The 21,634-nt window shown below is 35.6% G+C and overlaps 1 protein-coding gene across 3 annotated transcripts in view; it reads right to left on the bottom strand.

Annotated features, from left to right (window-relative positions):
• Nucleotides 1-21,229, bottom strand: part of LOC131677903 (carbonic anhydrase-related protein 10) — a 319,983-nt gene extending 298,754 nt beyond the window's left edge. For 2 of the 3 annotated variants that reach the window (XM_058958004.1, XM_058957995.1), the window contains exon 1: nt 20,562-21,229. The gene's annotated coding sequence lies outside the window, so the exon portion shown is untranslated. Of the gene's footprint in view, nt 1-20,408; nt 20,536-20,561 lie in introns of those variants that run through there. The other variant, XM_058958014.1, reaches the window with a different exon arrangement.
• Nucleotides 21,230-21,634: the final 405 nt, after the last annotated feature.

The raw sequence follows: 21,634 nt of genomic DNA, 5'->3' as shown, positions 1-21,634 counted from the left end.
GAAAGTCTTATTGTAATGTTATAATCCATTTGATACAAACATTACAGTAAGGCGGGGCTGGTTGATGGAATGATGACCTCGGAACATGTCTGGCACTGTACACGAAATGGGTCATCGGAAAGTCAATTGAGCTAACACCTACCTAAATCCTTGACCCAAGTTATTTGCATGGATATGTTAAAATACATGCAAACATCTTTTTTCTGTAAATCACTACCAGCTAGTGGGAGTTAGGATGGTTAACACACACACATATGCCATACATGATTTAAAATGAGTTGTACTGCTAATATTTATAGGTTCGAATCATTTCGATATCTTACTTTGAAACAATCTGTACCTAACAAAACCTGTTTTAATCCACCTAGTGGTGCTGTTGTGTCTTTCTCATTTCTTCAAACTATGACTCTATGGCTGGTTATGTTCAATATAATTGTGAAAATGGCAATTACATTCATAGAACACTTTTTTTCGAGAGTTGTCTTACTGGAGCTATAGAGCTAGCTTCTCGGAATCACACACTACAATTGCAGACGAGACAGGCAATGGCACCCACTAAAACACTGCTTTAGGCCAATTGTAGAGGCCCGTGATTCTGAATGTGATATTAATAGTACAGTTCAGGTAAGTGCGGGCGTAGGGACTTCGCGATCGCGTGTGTCATCGCGAAAGACTCGAGCATTTGTACGTTGACGTGTTCGATCGCGTGTGCGTTTGTATGTCGTGTGTGCGTTTGTATGTCGCGTGTGCGTTTGTATGTCGCGTGTGCTAACGTGTATGTAACTTAGCGTGTATAAATTCTATATTAAAACCGTGTGCCTTTCGCATATTCGCATGTATGCTAGAGTGAGTCTAATGCTTTATTTTTGGTGTACGGCTCAGGTGCTAGAAGAAAGTGACATCTTCCATATCACTAGTGTTCCCGGCCATGTCGTATGGACCTAAGTGTTGTCTAGTGGATATGAGTTTTATTTTTTGATTGGTCCTACTGATTGTATGGACCTAAGTTATTATGACAGAGGTTAATGGTTTCCGGACGTGACCGATTCATGATCGCGCGAAAACGAACGTTTGTAGGTTCGCGTTTGAGACAGCTTTTGAAATTTCGTATGTGCTAAACCTTATTACTGGGGTGTTATCCAGTTTGCGCGATCGCGGCCATTGTTATGCGTTGTTAATCGCGAAGGGCTTAAGAGTGATGTGACTTCACATGTGACTTTGCACAAAACTGTATTTTGTAACCGTGTGGCCATTCCTATATTTGCGTACGTTCTTGGGTGGTCACGCGGGCCTTCTTTCTGATAGTTAGTTTAGGGTGTACAATTCACATTTTGACAGGGAGTGAGTTACCCCATATCAATAGAGTCCCCGGTCATGTCGCCGTGGAACGTGTTGTCCAGTGGATGTAAGAGCTTTCTTTTTTGAATTGGTCCAATTGAAGGCATGGACCTAGTCTGCTGATACCAAGGATAGTAACTTCCAGAAGTAACCGATTCATGATCGCGCGAGTTTTTAGGCTCACGCTTGCGATCGCGTTTGCGAGATCGCGGGTATAGTTGCCGTGGATAGTCGCGAAGGGCTCAAGCATTTGTATATTAACGTGTTTGTCACGTGAATGTGACTTCGCGTGCATAATTTCGATTTTATAATCATGTAGCGTGTATTCTTGGATGATCGCGCGCGGACCGTGAATCTGATGCTTAATTTTTAGTGTACGGTACAGATGGTAGAAGAGAGTCAGTAACCCCATATCACTAGAGTTCCACGTCATGTCACCATGGAACGTGTTGTCTAGTGAATATGATCGTCATTCTTTTGATTGGTTCAACTGCTAGGACCGAGGTTAGACTTCCGGACGTGACGGTTTCATGATCGCGCGAGTGGTGGGTTAATGCTTGAGACCGCGTTTGGAAGCTTTTAGGTGCTACGTTTACTTAACTACCGGGGTGTTTTCATGTTGGCGAAATCGCGGGCGTAAGTATGTGTGGATTATTGCAATTGCATGGTCGCATTTGTGACCAAGTTTGTGTTATTGCGAAGGCCACGAGCGTTTGCACCTATATGAGTATAGATAGCATATATTAGATATGCTAATAAAAGGAACCATAACATGCCGAATAAAAAAAAATGACCGATACTATTTTGGTATACATCAGTAATGGCAAAGCAAACCAGTAGATGTACAAAAGAAACACACTAAATCGGTAGAATTGAAAGTCACATGTAACATGTAATAAAACTCGTCCCAATGCAGCAAATGTTGAATATTTACGGTTAACGGCAATTGCATTATGTTGGACTTATCTGGACCAATAACTTCAAGTAATTAAAAACTCATTTCAAATAAATTTGCATCATTTACATATAGTGATTGTACCGGTTTGTATGGGAATTTCGCATGTGACCGCATACTTTAACCCCTAACATGGGAACCAGAACTTCGATTCCAATAAAATTTAATAACAGTTAATAGGGATGCAGTAGCTTTCATTTGAGAATAAATTTGAGAAAAGAGAGTCAGACATTTCTAAGAAGCAGATGTGAATGCACTTCAGGAACTCAGCCGCTTTCCCGAAGCTTCTAGTTCCGCCGAAGTATGTCCAAAGTAGTCAACGTGAGTTTAATTAGGAACCAGTGAGCTGAAACTATAGGATTCGAACTAAGTAGGCGGGTGTGATCAGACGTGTTTTTTTCAATCTGGCATTTTTCCAACCGCTCCTCCAAGATTTTTTAAGACAAGAAAATATATAATTGTAGCTGTGTGGCAAGGGGAATATACAATGGATTTCCTACCCACCAATGTGGTTCCGTGTCTGGAATTCTGGGGCTAACCCTGGACTACCGATAAACCAGGTGATGCGGATGGCATTCCGCCGGAAACCTCCCCAAGAGCAGCATTAGGAAAACGTCCTACCATCTACATCATCATCTATACACAACCGAAGCCGAACCACATGAGCTCCAGTCGGATCCAGCAAATTTGTCAGCATCGGTGGTTCTTTTGCGGAAGTTACCCGGACGAAGTATCTTATCACCGTACCAGTGGCACTTGGGCAGCTATCAGAACCGACGAAGAAAAGCGTGGCTGTCACACATCACGGATGCCGTATAGAAGATAGTTGATATTGGACCCTGCATTGTTTGGTGAGCTCGTTCCGATTATGTTTTACTTTTCAGGCACCGTCATTAATTAAGAAACAAAATCTGTATGACATTCCGTGGGCTTGTAAACCAAAAGGAGATTTTATTTCGTTTTATTTTGATATATTTTTTCACGATTCAGTAGTGTTTAATCGTTTGAAAAGTTGTGTAATACAACTCATGACATCTTAAATTGAGAAATATTTAGAAAAATTCATTGAATTTTGTGAAAAAAGGTTTCTGAAGTATTCAGAAGCAATGACTTCCCAGTCGATTTTTAGTATCGGTTTGGCCTATTGTGAAATATACGGTACAGTTATTTGTGTTTTCCGCCAACGCTCAACGAACGCGGAAGGTTTCTGTTTTCGTGATCCTGTACTGCCTATTAGGACATAGAAGTCCTGTATGGATTTTTGTCGAAGGTGAGTTGTGTTGGCTTGTATTTTTATGCGTTTTTTTTGTTTATATTACCACTAATTAGCCGATTTCGCCAATTTTCTCTATTTTTTCAGAGAGCGAGTAAGGGCGCTATACCCCTGGCTCATTAGCCAGGGCAGGGCTAAATACTTCTGTCCCATCCCAGGAAGCTAGGAGCAAAGGAGTGACATTAACCCTCTTAGCAAAGTCACTCCCAACGATTTATCAAACCCCCACCAAATTGAAACGGTTGTGTACGGTTGTCCACGTTTCTTCCTTATTCAAGGTTCAAAATAATCCGTTGATTAAGTTATTCATTGAATGAATAATTTGATTGCCGTATAATTTTGAATCATCTTTATTTTGTACGCTGCACAGTTGGCCTGGCCGCTTTAATGCTTATGTTATATTCAATATGTGCCACAAACATTAATAATGACAAGAAAAATTGTGGACGAACGTTTGCAATTTTCCAGGATCCCTACATGTATTGGCTGTGTATGTGTAGACTAGACTAGACTAGACTAGAACCAGTGAGCTGAAACTATAAATCCAAGCAATTTAAAACACATTTTATGAGTTTTTGCATCTTTTAGATAACATGCTGATACCAATTAATATGGGAATTTCATTCGCGATCGTACTCTTCAACTTGTAACTCCGGAACCGGAAGTCGTAATTGAATGAAATTTAATAGCAGCCTATTGGAACATTGTACCTTTCATTTGAGACTAAGTTTGAGACAATCAGTTCGGCCATCTCCGAGTAACCGATATGCATATTTTTATTCACATACATACATACACACTGTATCAAACTGTGTTACACTCCAGTGATAGACTTCTAAACTAGTAATGTTTACCTATCTGTAGACGAACCTTATCATCTCCTGACAGAAACCAACCAGATGTTAAAGAAAGTACATTCAAAAGTTTTTGATACTCAAAATGTTCAAGAAATTAAAAATAGCAGAGGGCTTACGGAAACAAGTTTCAACCGGCCCACTTCCAACACTACAGCCGGCTGTCCGAAGTTGAAGTTGCATTTTTTAGAGATTCCTAATTCATTCAACAAACGATATATTTATCATAAATGCTCGGCTGTCAGCTGCCCTGAGCAGTAAACACATGATACACTTCTGAGAGATGCATAGATCGTATCACCTATCATTGTGAAGCCAGATGCATGAAACTTTTTACCGCATTTCACTAACAAAAACGTACTACTATACATGATCTCCCTAAAAACATTTGTTCTACTAACATTCATCTCCTTCCCCGATGTAAGGACGTGGCCGGTGCCGTTACTGAAATTTCAAAGGATAAAAGTTTCGAAACGTGCACATTCAGGATGGATAGCTACTAGCTAGTTGATTTTCTGTGCAATTTCACGGAGTAATAGCTACGAATTGTACAATCATCATGTTAATTCTCATGTTCATGCTCAATCACCAAACATTATCAAGCAGATGTGGTCGAAATAGATAAAAACAGCATTAATTGATTGTGCGACTAGCAGGCCACTGAATCTAGAAACGATATCATTGCGTGTACTTTGAGGTTAACCAAAAAATTCAATCTAGTTTTCAGCGTTTCTTGCAAATTAAAATTGGCAAGACAATGTAATACTACGTTCACACTGCGAGTTAAAACGTGTTTTAACGCTATCTTGATGACATTTTTCTTGTTTCCAATTATTATAACGTGTTTTATCTCTGTAGTGTGAACGACAGGTTTTAATTCCATAGCTAACATCAGGTATGTAATGTTTCCTACAGAATCCCAGCATAATTCGAAACAATAGCCAAGATTTGCACACCCGAACGCTCAGCAAGCAATTTTTTGCTAAAATTTTAATAGTTCATGAGCAAATATCGTTTTGCTGAGGTGATTGTTTCAAATTTTGCTGAATTCAGGTTGAGTGTAACTTCCTGTGGTGAATATAATGTATAAACCCGTACGAGGTCGCCTATATTGAAACAATATGTTGAAAGACGCAAACACGACTTATGCTGATTTCGTTTTTAGAACCGAGTCGCTCTAGGTTCGCTCTGAGCTGTCACTTTTGTATGGATTTTGTAAATATTAGAGCGAACCTAGGGCGACTCTGATCTAAAACCGAAACCGGCATCAAACATTTCAAAGACTAACGTTTCAAATTTGTCTCATCAGTATCTGGCAACTGACTGGATCGCACATACAGACGTTAAGTCCAGTAATCGAAAAAGGAACACTGCAGAGAAATCAATTGATTTTTGAAAGTATCAGTATGAAAATTCATTGATGAATATAAATAGCAATTGAGTTTGTTATCATTTAGCAGCAATTGTGGATCAAGTACAAAGCCACACTTAAAAGTTACACTTGCAAATGTTTATGCCATGTCAGATTTTTAAACGAATTTTACAGTTAAAATGTAGTAAGTGCTTTGTTTTCCACACTTCAAAACGGTTACTATACTAGTCAGAGACTTGGGGAGACTTGACCAAGCGCAGAATTCTATTATTGGCTATGACGTGTTCTATTAGGTTCTTAAAAAAAAATCAAAAATATTTTTATACTTGTTTAGATCACTTAAGGTAATTTTTAAAGTTTGAAATGAAAAATCCCGTTCTTATAGAAAATGTTCCGTAACTAATAAATTTGAGTTAAATTATGTAATTTTTTATCAAACTTTGTATGGACATATCTACTCGACCAATAATTACTTTTAAAGTACTTATATCTCATCTTATTCCTTATGAAGTAGTGAAATGATTTTACATAAATCGGAACATTGCACAGAGGAGTAACTAGAACAAATTCTTGGCCAAGAACCAAAATTTTTTTTTCGATTTTTTATTAAGTTATATTTTTTTTAGATACCTAAAAGCATACTGCATATTGTGGCAAAATAAAGAGTTTGCCAAAAATTGCTAAAGATTTTTTGCATGGATCCAAAATGGTGATATTTTAAGGGGTTTTTAATCATTTTTATTATATATCCAGCAAAATTGCTTTCTAATGATGATGCCTGTATTAAATAAGACAATATTATAACAAACGTAATTGAACACAACTATTTGTGTAATCTCAGCTTAAAAGTAACCGAAAATAGTAGTGTCTCTGTGTATTGTACCAGCTTTAGAAACACCCTTTTTAAACATTTTATTCCAAATTTGAATGATAAACAAGTTACATTATACGGCAAGATCAGGCAAAGCTGCTGAAACAACATTACAAAACAAGATTCCGGCTATCCGAAAAACATTCAATCTCTTCCGATCTTTTCCGATCCACAAATTCTAAGCGATTTGAAAATATTGATATTTCCACTAATTTGAGATACGCCAAATTGGTGTGGGGCCAAATACTATGTTTGGCAAAATGTATATCTATGAATATGTGCACAGGTTTACCTTTTCTTCTTCCTTTTCCACTGACCAACTGTTCATGCATCGGAAAAAATAAATGTATTCACAAATATTACCTCGAAAATACTAGTATTCGGAAGGATCTAGAAAAATGACCTCTGCACTGGTAGGTGGATAGATGCCAAATTGTTCCAAAAACTAGTTATTTTCTATTTTTAGTTCTTATTAAGGCATAATAACAGCAAAAGCCGCAGTAAATAGTTTTGGCCAGGATTCGACCCCAGTTATTCCTCTGTGCATTGCACAGTGGTCCGAATTCACAATTTAGGAAGACAAAAATATTTGTGGCTAAACCTTTTAGAGACACGATGTCTTTAGGACAAATAATCAGTATCGAATAGGCTATCTCCAGATGTAGCTGGTATTAGGGTGACTCTTATCGTTAGGGTGCTTCAACAGTTATTTTCCGAATGTGAGGAGATAGAATATTTCAGTCGTCAGTAACATTGTAGAGGAACTTATACCAAGCAACTTTGCCGAAGGCGTCACAGTTGTATCTCTAAAGGTTTTTATTTTATAGCTATTTTATTTGAGCAACTTATGGTGTTCCTAACAAAAACAGTTCTTTTACTCTAACTTTCTTATTTTTCATTTCTCATAAACGGTGTCAACAACTTATAAAGCTCATCGAGACAAATTTTTTGATAATAGATAATTGATAATTCAGATATCACTTTTAGAACCGAAGTTATGAGCAATATTGAATAAAAAATAGGCCATTTTACAATATATTTTTCCAAAATTGGGGCAAACAAAAATAAACTCTTCTTCTTGCATTTCAAAGAGAATACTTTCAGGTATGTTTATAAAAAAATGCGAAGGCGATATTTCCAAAAAAAATTTAAATGGAGTTTGAAAATTGTGATTTTACTACTGAAAAATTCCTCACATAGAGTAAAAATTTCTCAAATGGGCCACCCAAATTAGGTGATATCGCAATTTCGATCGAAGATCCAATTTTTTGGAAGAATTGCATTGGAATAGTTATTACTAAAATTGCACGACATTTCACGCAATAACTAATGTTGGGGAGACTTGACCAAGTGGAAATAAGCTGTAGAAAGATTTTAAATTGCTGATAATTACTATGCTGTGGTACCTACTGTTAATGTTAATCATGTCACTCAAAAACTCCACCTGAAACAACAGTCTATATCTTTTAGTACTAGTAATCAAAGCTAGCTGGCTAATTTCGTAACGTGTGAACATGCAACGGAAGCAGTACAGATAATCCTTAAAAGGAAATACATTTTAAAAAAATCTAAACTTATGAAACGCTACCCTTTTATATTTTTTACTGATACCGAAGGATCTCGATAATATGGAAAAAAGGATTACAGTATGTTTATGTTATTATTTTTTTTCCTGATTTCTCAATATTCTCGGGGAGACTTGACCAAATAAACATTCACAGAAAAAACTTTGACAACTTTTGCAAACGTGAATTAAACATTCTGCAAAAAATCACGAACACGCACAATACCTTGGCACGTCACATCTTAATGAGTTTTGAAGGATTGAAAACGTTGTTAGAGATTTATGCAGGTTTAGCTGAAAACATAGTCAAGTCTCCCCATGTTACCCTATATACTAGGTGCTAAGAATAACTCGTATTACTCAAGCAATAATGCAGAACAGGCATTATAAATGAGTTAATATTGTTCATATGCTCTTGCAGAATACGTTTAGAGAAGTTAAAGTGGTTAAACCGGTCTTTATGTTTTGTTTTTATTCAATTTTCTCTTAAAGGTTTTCACATGAAAAAACACTTTTCTTGCGATTATTTTTTTTTTTGCAAATTCGGGTGAAGTGAAATAATCAAAACTTTTATGTGTTATAATGTATAATTCCAATAACTTTCTGCGATTTTTTCATGCAAAAATATTGACAAGCGACTCGGTGACGAAGCTTTTTGTAGATCACGATTTGCGGTGTTACCTGACATTCAAAAACTACTACAGTAGGATTCCGTTTTTTATTTTATTTTTTTCAGTTGCCAAAACCGGAGCCGTGCCAAAAATGGAACCTTATTTTTAAAGTTTGAATTTTCAATCTACGACTTCAAAAATGTTTCAAGGATTTTAATCATGTGCGAAATGGAATGAGATAAAAGAAAAAAAATAAGAAAATTCAATTTTATTCATGTTTTTATCAAATTCAGTCTTCGCACAGTGATCACTTTTCATACAAAAGTCGGACAAAAGGGGTCCGAATTTGATGAAATTCATATTTGGTGATAATTTTTCATTATTTTTTGCCTCAAAATTTGGGCACATCTTAAAAGTCATTTTCAACAAAATTGATTTAGTGAATTTTTAGCAGCATGCACATTTTTTCAATTGTTGATAATGCTAAGAGACTTTTATAAATTACATTGTTAACTGGGTAATCAAAAACTACCATGCGTCACCTTCCGACATATCATGAAAAATCACCTTTTTCATATCTCGGGACAGAAAGAGGCAAAACAAGACATTTATTTTCGAAAAGTACACTAATTTTCAAGAGTCATGAACTACAAGCGATTTTCCGAACTGTTTTGAAAAAAGAGTACAGCCACTTTGAACATTATAATTTTAATTTAATGCAAGATTTATTATTTGTTCTACATGACTTATATTTGCCATTCGACATAGGGTTAGAGATTTTGCTAACCCGAAGAGGCGAATGACCTTAAGGTTAAAACCTCTATAATCGAAATAAAAAAAATAGTAAGTCGTGACTATTTTACTATGAACCATGACTGGTTGAATAATATTCTATGATTTCGTGAAACTTCTTCACGACCACGAATGGTAAGTCGTAACAATTATGTATACTAGGAATCATGTACCAGTTCACAAATACATAAATAATATTTGATGATTTTGTGAACTGTTTCTCGAGTACGGATGTTGGATGGTGACTTGTATTATAAAAGTTTTATATGAGGAATTATGAATTAGTTCACGAAGATTGAATGGATTCATGAATATAATGCAGAGTTTCGTGAAATACTTTTCGAGAAAGTATCCAGGCCGTTTTGATTTTGTGAATTATTGTTCCTATATCTATGAATAACATCATGAATCAACCTTTGATTTTATGAGTAATATTCATAAAGTTGTGTACTAGTTCACGCACAGAAAGTCGATTTGGTAATGACATGGGGAAACCGTCACTGATGTTCACAAATCAAAAATAAATATTTCCACTAATATGAGCGTTACTGAAAGGAAATTGATCATAATTATAAAACACATGATTTTTGTTGATGGTCATGTTTCATAAGGTAAAAACGTGATTTCATGGCACTTTATTAACGATTTCGTGAACAATTTTTTCATGTACAAACAAAATTGGAAAGGTAAATGATTTAATTACAATCGTCCAACAAGAATTTTATAAATCTCTTGATAAGGGGTTTAATATTCTTTTAAAGCTGCTTATAAGTCTGATTACTCTTATGAAAAATGGAGTTGTATGGATGTTTCTTCTTGAAATACTCATAGATCCCGCCAATCTTAACTTCAGCTTAAAACTAACAGAAAATAGTAGTGCTGTTGTGCATTGCACCAACTTAAAAAAATCGTTTTTTTAACATTTTATTCCAAATTTGAATGATAAAAAAGTTATGTTAAACGGCGAGATCCGGCAAAGTTGCTGAAGCAGTATCATAAAACGAGATTCCAACTATCCAAAAAAACATAAAAAATTCTTCCGGACATGTCCGATCCACAAATTCCAAGCGATTTGAAAATATTGAAATTTTTACTAATTTGGGGTACACTGAAATGCTGTAGGGGCAAATGCTATGTTTGGAAAAATGCATCTCTATGAATTCGTGCACAGTCGTCCCTTCCCCTCTTCCTTTTCCACTGATCATTTGTTTATTCAATTAGAAAAACAACTGTATACACAAAGATCTCCTCGAGATTACTAGTATTCGAAAGGATATAGAAAATTGACCTCTGCACTGATAGGTGGATAGATGTCAAATTGCTCCAAAAACTAGCTATTGTCTATTTTTGGTTCATATTAAGGCATAATAACAGCAATAGCAGCATTAAATAATTTTGGCCAGGATTCGACCTCAGTGACTCCCCCGTGCAGCGTTTCTTTTCATACATAAAATGTTTAAAAATCTCTTAAAACTGTCACGAGTAATAAAAATTCATTTCTTAATACTCATTAAGTTGAACAGTATTATTTGTATTCTATTTTCTTAAACTTCATTGTAAAGCTATTGGTATTTTTTCTGTAGTTTTATTTTTGTTAGTTTTCTTTTCTTTATTTTTGTTTCGTCTAACTTAAGGGGTTATACCAGTGCACAATAGAACACGAAAAATAGACATATTTCAGGGATTTCTCTAGACGCAATAAAGAGGTGCATCGAGATCTTGTAAAATAAAATTTAAATTACTAGTTGGGAAATATAAAAAATAGTTTTTTTCAAGCTATTTTGTCACAAGATGGCTGCTGTTGAGCATTTTTGGAATTTTTAATATCTCAAAAGGGAAAATTGGATTAGACTAATTTGCGCATTAAGGGCGCAGGACTTAAATTAAGTTTATTTTTTCTGTATTCGGTTCTCGGGACATCACTCGGGACAAGCCAGTTGCTTCAGGTGTTCACATGTGTCGTGTGAACTATTTGGATTTTTTGTGTCTAACCATTGATGTTTGGGTACTAGTTTAAATAAATCTTCTGACTAGACACCCAGTTGGTGCTAGTTACTGACGAGATGAGTTTGAAACACAAAAAAAGTCTTTAGCAATGTCAGGTAGATTCTTCACCAAGTTGAATTCAATTCTGTCTGGATCCGGAACATTACTGTTGCATTAAATCATTGTTAAGCGCGAATGGCAAATATAAGTCCAGCGAATAACCTTACTAATGAAATCAGTTCGACCCTAATCGGAATCTTACCTAAAACGATATATTCATTTGAATATCATAGGTTTGATCACAGTTTTTTCGAAAATAGATCATCAATTTCACCTTTGACGTTCTGTATAAATCTATTTTTTGCCCTCAAGGTTTAATATTTTGGGAAGACTCTATTCAACTTGTTTATAAATAGAGATAAATGCTGAATCATGAAAACCTCATAATAATTTTTTTGAGGTTTTGTACGGCTAGGCGACACTGTGCGCCGTCCAGTGAAATTCTCACAATTTCTGGAGTGCAATAGCCCTCATAACGGAGGTGCATATCCTTTAATTCGAATCGCTTTTCTTCGGCCCACTGGACATCAAAACTCAAACAATTCACCGCATGGTAGTGTTGATTTCGCTCCTGGGGCTGTTATCTTTTCTTTCTAAAAATTAATGAACAATTTGGCTAAAAAAAACGCTTTTAATCCACCTAACAGTGTGATGAGACATTTCTTATAATTCTTATCACTCTCTTCGGATATTATATCGTTTGAGAACATTTAGAACTTGATGTTTCGCGATGTTTTTGATAACACATACTACATGGGATAGTGGCAGGACTCAGAGAATCGCTCAAATCAGCATAGGACAACATTAGTGCTTGAAATCTCAAACCAAATCAATGGGAAAGCGAAAAAATGGCCCATAAAATAGACATACCATCGAATTATCGTTAATGCTCTGTTAATAAAATATCTAAAGTGTGGTTGGAAAACTGAATTTTCCTAAAGGGGTTATTTATTTATCATTCGCATGTATGAAAAAAGCCTTATGTTTACATTTGTGAGTATCGCCCTTTTCAAAAAAAGGCCTTGAAATGAAATCGCAGCTCCTGATATCACGCTATCTCTGAAGTGCATGCGAGCATAGTTCCAAGTTTTACTTCGACATCGACTTTTTCTAAAGGTGACTTCCCAGTAGTATCCTTGATTTGAATTATTATCGCTAATCCTAATGCCAAAGAACAAATAAAAACCTCTCGAAAACGAACCGTTTGGGGAAATCATCATCATTACTGGAATTTTCATTTTCACGAAACTTTTCGATAGCCTTCCGTCACTTGCGTTAATGCACTGGGTGCATAGTGCTCCGAAAATCTAGCGAAATCGTCTTAGGGCACCAGCGGGTCTAATTCAGAGCTATCTGCGCGGCGAGTTAAATCTGTAAAGAATACTAAAAATTTATTTCTATTCCATAATTTTCAGTTCAGCAATTCGAGAGATCGTGCTCACCGCAAGCCATGAAAAATAGACTACGTTGAGAAGCGATGGTCACTATTTATTAAAAAATCACGGTTAAATAAAAAATTAAACTATTAAAAAAATTCAAATAGTTTATAATTTTGACAAACTTATTAGGAAAAATTGTTTAATAAGCTTTCGTAATATTGTGTAGGAAAAAAGCTGAAAATTTCAGTATTTTCTCTATCTGCAACATATAAACCCTTAAGTATACCAATTAATTAGTATACGAATTGGAATAGGTTCGCCAAATAACCCCTTGAAAGCTACCTAAAAATTGTTGTAGTTCGATGCAATAAAAAATCATATTTGGCAATTCATATTTGGCTGATAAAATTGGGGTGTCAATGTATTATAATAGATAGTCAGCATTCGAAGAAGTTTCTTGTGAACGAGTGTAGAACGACTTTGTTTCTACTTACTTGAAGTCAGCGGCGTAGCCAGAAATTCGGTTTGGTGGGGGTTTGGTGAAAATCGATCTTACTGTCCAAACGGCATAATTCCGAAACCATAATTTTTGATTTTTTTTTTTTTTACCATTTTTTTGTTAACCATTTTTGTTAACGACCTATTGAGTTAATTTGTCAACAGTTTTTTCGGCATTTAATTAGCAAGGTACTGGAAGGTGAAGTAGATTTTTCAATATTTAGAGCCATAGTACTCAAGGGAGAGCAAGGTGTTGAAAGGAGAAAGTTTAGAAAAGCGTGGAAGGATCATATATGCAAGCTTAGAGCTCACCGGCGACTTAACCCTTTGTCTGCTACCGTAGGGGTCAGGGTCTTTTGGCATTAGAAATGCGAATCACCTGAGTCTACGGACATGCCGTAGACTCAGGTGATTCGCATTTCTAATGCCAAAAGACCCTGACCCCTACGGTAGCAGACAAAGGGTTAAGTCGCCGGTGAGCTCTAAGCTTGCATATATGATCCTTCCACGCTTTTCTAAACTTTCTCCTTTCAACACCTTGCTCTCCCTTGAGTACTATGGCTCTAAATATTGAAAAATATACTTCACCTTCCAGTACCTTGCTAATTAAATGCCGAAAAAACTGTTGACATAATTTTTGAAGTTTTAAAATTATGCAGAATTATTTTCCAGAAAATAGTAACAAGGTTGTGTCTTTAGCGAATTTGTTGAGACTTTATTGTAGTCATGAATATTAACCTGAGAAAATTCACCATAAATACTTCTTGGACGATATACCGTCAAAATTATTTTATCAAATGATGCGCTGTTTAACGTTTGTAAAACTCATCGAAGATACTAAACCTCCGAAATTGGCGGTTTCAAAATGATGTTATCTTGACATTAAATTACTGTTTTTAAACATTTGACCTATACATACAATTGGTCATACAACAAAAATCAAATGCTCATTAAAATCGATCAGAACCTGCTAGAGTCGAATGGAAATCGTCATTTTTCATAAATTTCTCTCTACATTCGGAAATTGTTATTCTCGTTATTAATCATATTACGTTTTCGTCTCAACTCGACGCATTCCCAAAATAAAAACCTGTTTTAATCCATCTAGTGGTGCAATTGTGCTTGTCTCATTTGTCCACACTACGATTCCATGGCTGGTTATGTTCAATACAATGGTGGAAATGAATATTACATGTTCAGTACGATTTGCACATACATACAATGGATCGACAGCCACGATCTTGAGATACTATGTGATACTGAAACATCGCTTGAAACCAGCGGCGGATCATGGAGAATGATCCGGGAGGTCCAGGTCCTGCCGAAATTTTTCAACTTGTTAAGAAATTTTAAATTAGCTTCAATATTAAAGTAGCAACCCCTCACTGCATACTCCCTCCGGGCCGTATGATTGACGATTTTTAGAGTGATTGCATAACCTTTCTATATGAGAAAGGCAAAAATGTACCAAAGTCCAAAGAAGTCAATTTTTGTCAAACATCTCAATGTTTCATGCATTTTAAAGTCATTTGGCATCAAAAATACAAATTTGATTTTGAAAATTTTTCATTTCAGTTTATATGGGAATTTGCTGTGTGATTGCACTCTTCAACTCGTAACTTCGGAACCAGAAGTCCAATCAGTAAAATATTCAATAGCAGCCGATGGGAAGGTACCTTTCATTTGAGACTAACTTTGTGCAAATCGGTCCAGCCATCTCTGAGAAACAGAGGTCACATTTTTTTCCACATACACACATACACACACATGCATACACACACAGACATTTTCCGATCTCGACGAACTCAGTCGATTGGCATATGACACTCGGCTCTCCAGGTCGGGATTAGATTGACGAATTTTAGAGTGAATGAGAAAGGCAAAAACATTTTAGCAAATGTTGAAAGTTATGCATTTTTTTGGTGAGCAGTTCTATGTTTCATAGACATTAAATCAATTTTAACTTCGCTTCCTATTAAATAGAGACCCTTACTACAGTACATTTCTACAAAAACGAGCTCAATTTGAAAATAAATCTGAGGATTATGATTGATTACAGAACTCTGGAATTTTCTATTGGAATGTTTTCAGGCAGGAATTTGATATTGATGCTATTAAACAACTGTGAAATCAAGACCAATAGATCAGTTACATATCAGGACCCCATTCCGACAATTTATCAAAAGTCCTAATGATGTTAACAACAACAGGTTATAAATCTACGGATCAGATAATTGTTATTGTAATATTGAATTAAATCAGTCTGCATCAATAAATTTTCAACTTCAATCCAAAATTTTTTTGGGTGTTGTGGGGGGGGGGGGGTGTTGTATGGTGTTAAACCCCAAAACCTTCTCTTGGCTACGCCGTTGCTTGGAGTTATTTTTTTCGCTTTTCATTTTCCGATATGTTTCAGATCGATCCGATGGTTATAAGTTAGAAAAATTGCAGTCAGAAGGTTCGCACAAATGAACATTTTTGTACTGATAAGTTATCAAGTTCCTTCCAGACAACTTGGAAGTGTTCGGTGATTATTTCTAGCGCTTGTAGATAGTAAAATGAAATACAAAATTCGATTTTTCGAAATAATGTTTAGCTTATTTCAATGGATTATTACTATATTGAACAATAAATGGGCGACAAAGAGTAATCAACAAACAACAAGCCATAACTTTTAAAGTATTCAAAATAGATATTTAAAGTCTTTAGTAAAGTTATTCGCAAAAGTAAGAGCTACAAATTTGCTGAAGACATCATTTCGATATAATCACTTCCAAGAAAATGTGTGAAAATATCTCACTCATAGGGGGATTAATCAACAAAAGCACAATACCAAAAGAAAGGGCATATTACCTCCATTAAATTCTCCGAAGATACTATTGACCTAAAATAAGCCGTTTTGGCGTTAATAATAGATTACATGTTTTTGGTCATATTTCTGGCAATGGGAAATGATAAAAATCTTTCGTCCGCATTTAATGTTAAATATCTCTTTTGATAATAGTCCGATTTCTACAATCAATAGCTTGTTCGAAAGGTATTCGTTAAAGCTGTCTAAAAACATATAAATTGTTAAACTATATTGTCAATTTCGGCAGATAAGTTTAAAAAACTGCAAAAAACGCCATTTTTACGCATTCAAACATTCATATCTTGGAAACTAAACATCAGAATCAAAAACAAATTAATAGCGTTCATACTGTTTTTTAGTTCTTTCATTTAAAATTGGTTTGGATAAGATCGGTTCAGCCATTGCTGAGAAACACGAATGAGAATTTGTCCGTTACATACACACACACACAGACACACACACACACACACCCAGACATTGTCCCAAATCGTCGAGCTGAGTCGATTGGTATATAAGACTCGGCCCTCCGGGCCTCAGAAAAAATCTTGAAAGTTTGAGCGAATTCTATACATTTCTTTTATAAGAAATGTAAAAACATAGCTCTTTTAATAAATAAATAAATTTATCAACTCTCCATAGCTTATCAATCGTTTGTCTTTCATATCGAATTGATAGATTGAAAATTGAATTGCAATGCTTGAACATATTTAGGTTTGAAGAAAACCATTTTTGTTGTAAATACACCTGCAAATGTCCAAACAAAAGGGATTGAAACATCAGTGCTAAGGTAAAAATGTGCTCCAATGAATGTTCCTAAAATCTCTAGAACAACGCATTTGCGAAAAATTAACACACCAGAAGATAATATAAGCAACCCGATTTTTCAAGAGCCACCCTACCTCAAATCTTAAAAATAAATCATAACAAATCAACCATTATAGATAGCCTTGTTTATTCAGCAAACTTGCTTCAATTTATTTGTTATTATATAGTAAGGCATTGCGCAGGTAAACTTCACACATCTTGACAGTCGAAACTTTGAACACCCTAACCACACGGATCACCCTAATTCCATTCATTTGAAAAAATCGGCAAAAACTAACAAATTTGCCAAAGACATCATAAAGCTGAAACAAATTATTTGGGAGCTATCAGTTTTGTATTCTTAAATACGGCTTTGGGACGCACTATGGTCAGCTTTCGATGTGTACTGAAAATTTAGTTTTGAGAAAAAGGCTTGCAATGTTACTAAGGTTCAATTGAAAATTTTCTCCAGAACTAATCTTATTATGCAGTGTAGCGCATTCCTCTTTACTTGACTCTTAAAATCTCAGGCTCTGGGTCTTACTATAAAAAGTGATTCCGTCAGACACTAGTTACAGTGTTACCAGTTATATTATACATACATAAAATATATATTTCAATACTTATTGTAATCATTAAATACGACATGTATAGTGTAAAATATAGTTAACCCTTAAATGCATAACGCTGTTTCAAAATAACATTGCGAAAATCATCTCAAAATTATCACAGTAATGTATTTGAGGGTTAATATGACTCCCACGTTTGGAAATAAAGTCAAATGTGATGTCAATTGATTCAAAGTATATCTTTTGCACATTTTTAAAAGACTTATTATGTACAACAAGAAAAACGGAACCCATATGTTGCCAAAATCGGAACGTGCCAAAAACGGGATCTTACTGTACTACCGATTTATTTCAAAATTTGCATACACATTGTATGTTAAAAAATACTTAACCCCTACGTTGAGTTATTGAGAATTTTTTTCGATTAAGGGGGTTCTTTACTCATAAAATGGCGGAATTTTTCGTGAAAGATAGCAAGGTAAATAATAAGTAAAGAGCACCCTTGATTGAAAAAAATTCTCAAAAACTCAACGTAGGGGTTAAGTATTTTTTACATAGAAAATTTGAAAAAATAATGTAATAATAGAAAGACCTAAAACCTAGAAAAAAATTATCGGAAAGTGCAACTCCTTGAAGATATTTTTCCAAATTTTCATAGAGATCCGACAATAGATCGTAAGCGCTTTTAATATAATTTTTTATGTAACAAAATCATTGCCTGTGGTGCGTACTGTTAAAAATCCAAAATTTTCTCAATGTTTTGTAGCAGAATTGTATGTCACCTACATTTTTGCATCCACGCGAAAATTCTCTAGCAATTTTGGACATACTACCAATTTTGCCACAATATACAGTATGCTTTAAGGCATGTAAAAATTTAACTAAATGAAGCGTGAATATTCAAAGTCCCATAGCCAATTCGTTTTATTTATTGTTTGACACTCTAATGCCGTCATTTTGGAGAGAAGAGCAAGTCAAAATTTGCAATAGTTTTATCGTGAGAATTTTTCAAAAATTGCGATTTAATACTTTTTGGAACACATTTCTGTCAAAGTGGATAGTCCGTCCTATTTTTGACGTCTGAAAAGTGATTGAATGTTGAAAATCGCCAAATTGTGCGTTTGGTTGTATTTTAGCAATAGTTTAGAAATATTTTGGTTCATGAAACAATTTTGGAGGTCCTATAGGGCGGTGCTGCTCAACTTTTCAATGGAACGAAATAGAAAGATTGTGTCTACGACAAAGTTGTATGTCAGGTAATTATAAGTATATCTTTTGAAGATACTAACGTTGTAACTTCTACAAGTTTTGAAATATGGCGCATTTTTGGAAACATAATCTGTTAGTAAATTTTTAAACTTAAACATGCTTTATCTCGAAACATACAGAACCTACAAAGTTTGCATCTTCGGAAGATATACTTCAAATGATTGGACCTACAACTATCGCGAAGAAAACAAATTTCTATATAGCTTTATTGAAAGGGTGATAACAGCACCCCTACCGACTGAATTTCGATCTAGTATGCTTCAACCACATAGCAACTTTTCCGAAGACACCATAACTCTATAACGAAAGATAATAATTGATTTTCCGTTTTTTAAATTTTCCGACCACAATGCACCGTTTTTCTCTTGATCCCTTATTGTTCGGTCAACTTTCCATGTAGAGACATGACACTTTCATTGGAATTTTCGAAAAATTACGCTCAATAATATACATTTATGCAAGAAATATATATTAGATAGAAAACGTCAACGTATATTGCAATTCAACTAAAACAGTGTGATATCGAGTTCACCGATATGTGAGCTATAACTTAACATTTACTAATGGCGAATCGATTGACTTTTTCTTAAAACCCCAGAAAACGAACAAGAAAACTTAAATTTTCATAAGACTCAATGCCCCTTTTGGACGCCAGCTAGTACCTCCATAGTCAATTTTGACTGCTAATAGCAAAAAAATCTAAAAATTGTTCTCAAATTTCTCAAATCAGTCCACGTGGATTATTTTAAACTATTAAAAATGCGAAATGGGTTAGCCCCTTTTGGATATCAATATGTTTGACCTAAATAGTGTAGATTGTATGATGAACACGTGGACTTCCGAACTTATATTAGAAGAACGAATTTTATTGTTAGAAAATCGTTCATCACAGTATTTCTAGTGTCAACGAATTTCGGTTTAACCTTCTAAAATTCAATTTGTTTCACTACCTTGTTGGGCCTTCGATATTGAAGTCAGCATAAAACACCACTTGGTTGTGAACTATTATTTAAGGTCGGTGTTAAGCCAGACTGGACTAAGTCACAAAACATACAAAAATGAGGTAATGATAGAACTAAATAAAGAATTTCTTCATCTACATTCGACTTTTACCAGATTTGAAAAATGAAATGAATGTGAATTATGGCAAAAGATAATTTTCAATTGTAATGTAAACTATGCAGTGATATAAAGTTTAAGCCCGTTTTTCTCCAAATCAATACAATGTCACTTAGTCCGGTCTGACTTAACACCGACCAATTATTGGCTCGAAAGGTTTGAATGTAACATCACTTTCACCGAGAAAACACGTTTAAATCGTGAAAAAAACTCGATTGAACAGCTTGCTTTTTGCTGATTTACCTGGGCATTCCACGGATATTACCGTCTCATCAACCTGTACCACAGCGTCTACCTAAAACCACTATCACATTCCCTTCAAGCTAGAAACTTTCATCATCTCAGAAAATCTTTTCTCAAAGCAAAATCTTATTAGTTTAAGCCATCAAAACTTACTTCGACTCCCCACGAAATTACATCATCCTTGCTGGCCACTAATGAAAATATCCTCCGTCCTTTGAACTAGAACGCTTTCACCACAGCACGGTTGTAACAGCACACTTTCATTTTTTGCATAATTTTTCAGCTTGCACAGCGCAGAACAGATTTCTTCCACTCTTGCTAAAAATTCGTGTGTATGTAAAAAATCAAATTTACAGCTCAGACGAAGGAGTGAAAAAACACACACTAGCACTTCATCAAAACTCCATCATGTACACATCACGTCTCTGCTGGCGCGCGCGAGCGTTATTTTTCCCACCCACATGCTTTTGAAGTCAAACTACTGCACGTTCCCAATCGGGAGAATCCTTTCCGCGTCGCGCTACTTTTTTTTGAATTTCAAAGCCGGTTCGGTTGAAGTCACATGGATATCGACTGCTGGAATAAAATGTTCGTGTAACCTTTCCAACTGAACCAATTCCTTTCACGTTCGCACCAATTAACACGCGGCTGGATCCAGTTTACTGTAGCGCACCATCAAAAGCACAGACACTAGACGATCTTTCCACTCCGATGATCTGCAATCCAGCGTCCACTGAACTGCTCTGCTCAGGAAGGATCAGCACACATGTAGCACATATTAATCCTCCTAATCCGAGAGGATAATCCGCGGTCGCGTCCGATCGAAGGCGAAGCTAAGCATAAACTAAAACAATTTTCCACCCGCCACGGACTCGTTGGCCCACCAGGCACCAGTAGCGGCGCGCTCCCGACCAGCTGGATACATTATCAGGCAAGGATTGTGTTTGTTGCAAATAATGTTTACTATCGGCACTCGCTGTTCGCGTAGCCAACCGAACGACGGGCTGGAGCGAACGAGAGTGAGTTCGATGAGTGGCTGGCTCGAGGTGAGTGCCGAATGTGCCGCCTGTAGAGCTACATAAGGGAAGCTGGCGAGAGAATGATGTGTAGTCCTGAAGAAAGGAAAACATCGCCCGGAAGCACGGTGGAAATTTTTTGTTTATGTGGTGCAGTTTGAAGAAGGATTAAATCTACAGATTTACTGACGTTACACGAATTGAAGGCTT

Source organism: Topomyia yanbarensis, chromosome 1, assembly GCF_030247195.1.
Source record: "Topomyia yanbarensis strain Yona2022 chromosome 1, ASM3024719v1, whole genome shotgun sequence".
Classification (NCBI taxonomy): Eukaryota; Metazoa; Arthropoda; class Insecta; order Diptera; family Culicidae; genus Topomyia; species Topomyia yanbarensis.
This window is presented reverse-complemented; position numbering and strand designations above follow the sequence as displayed.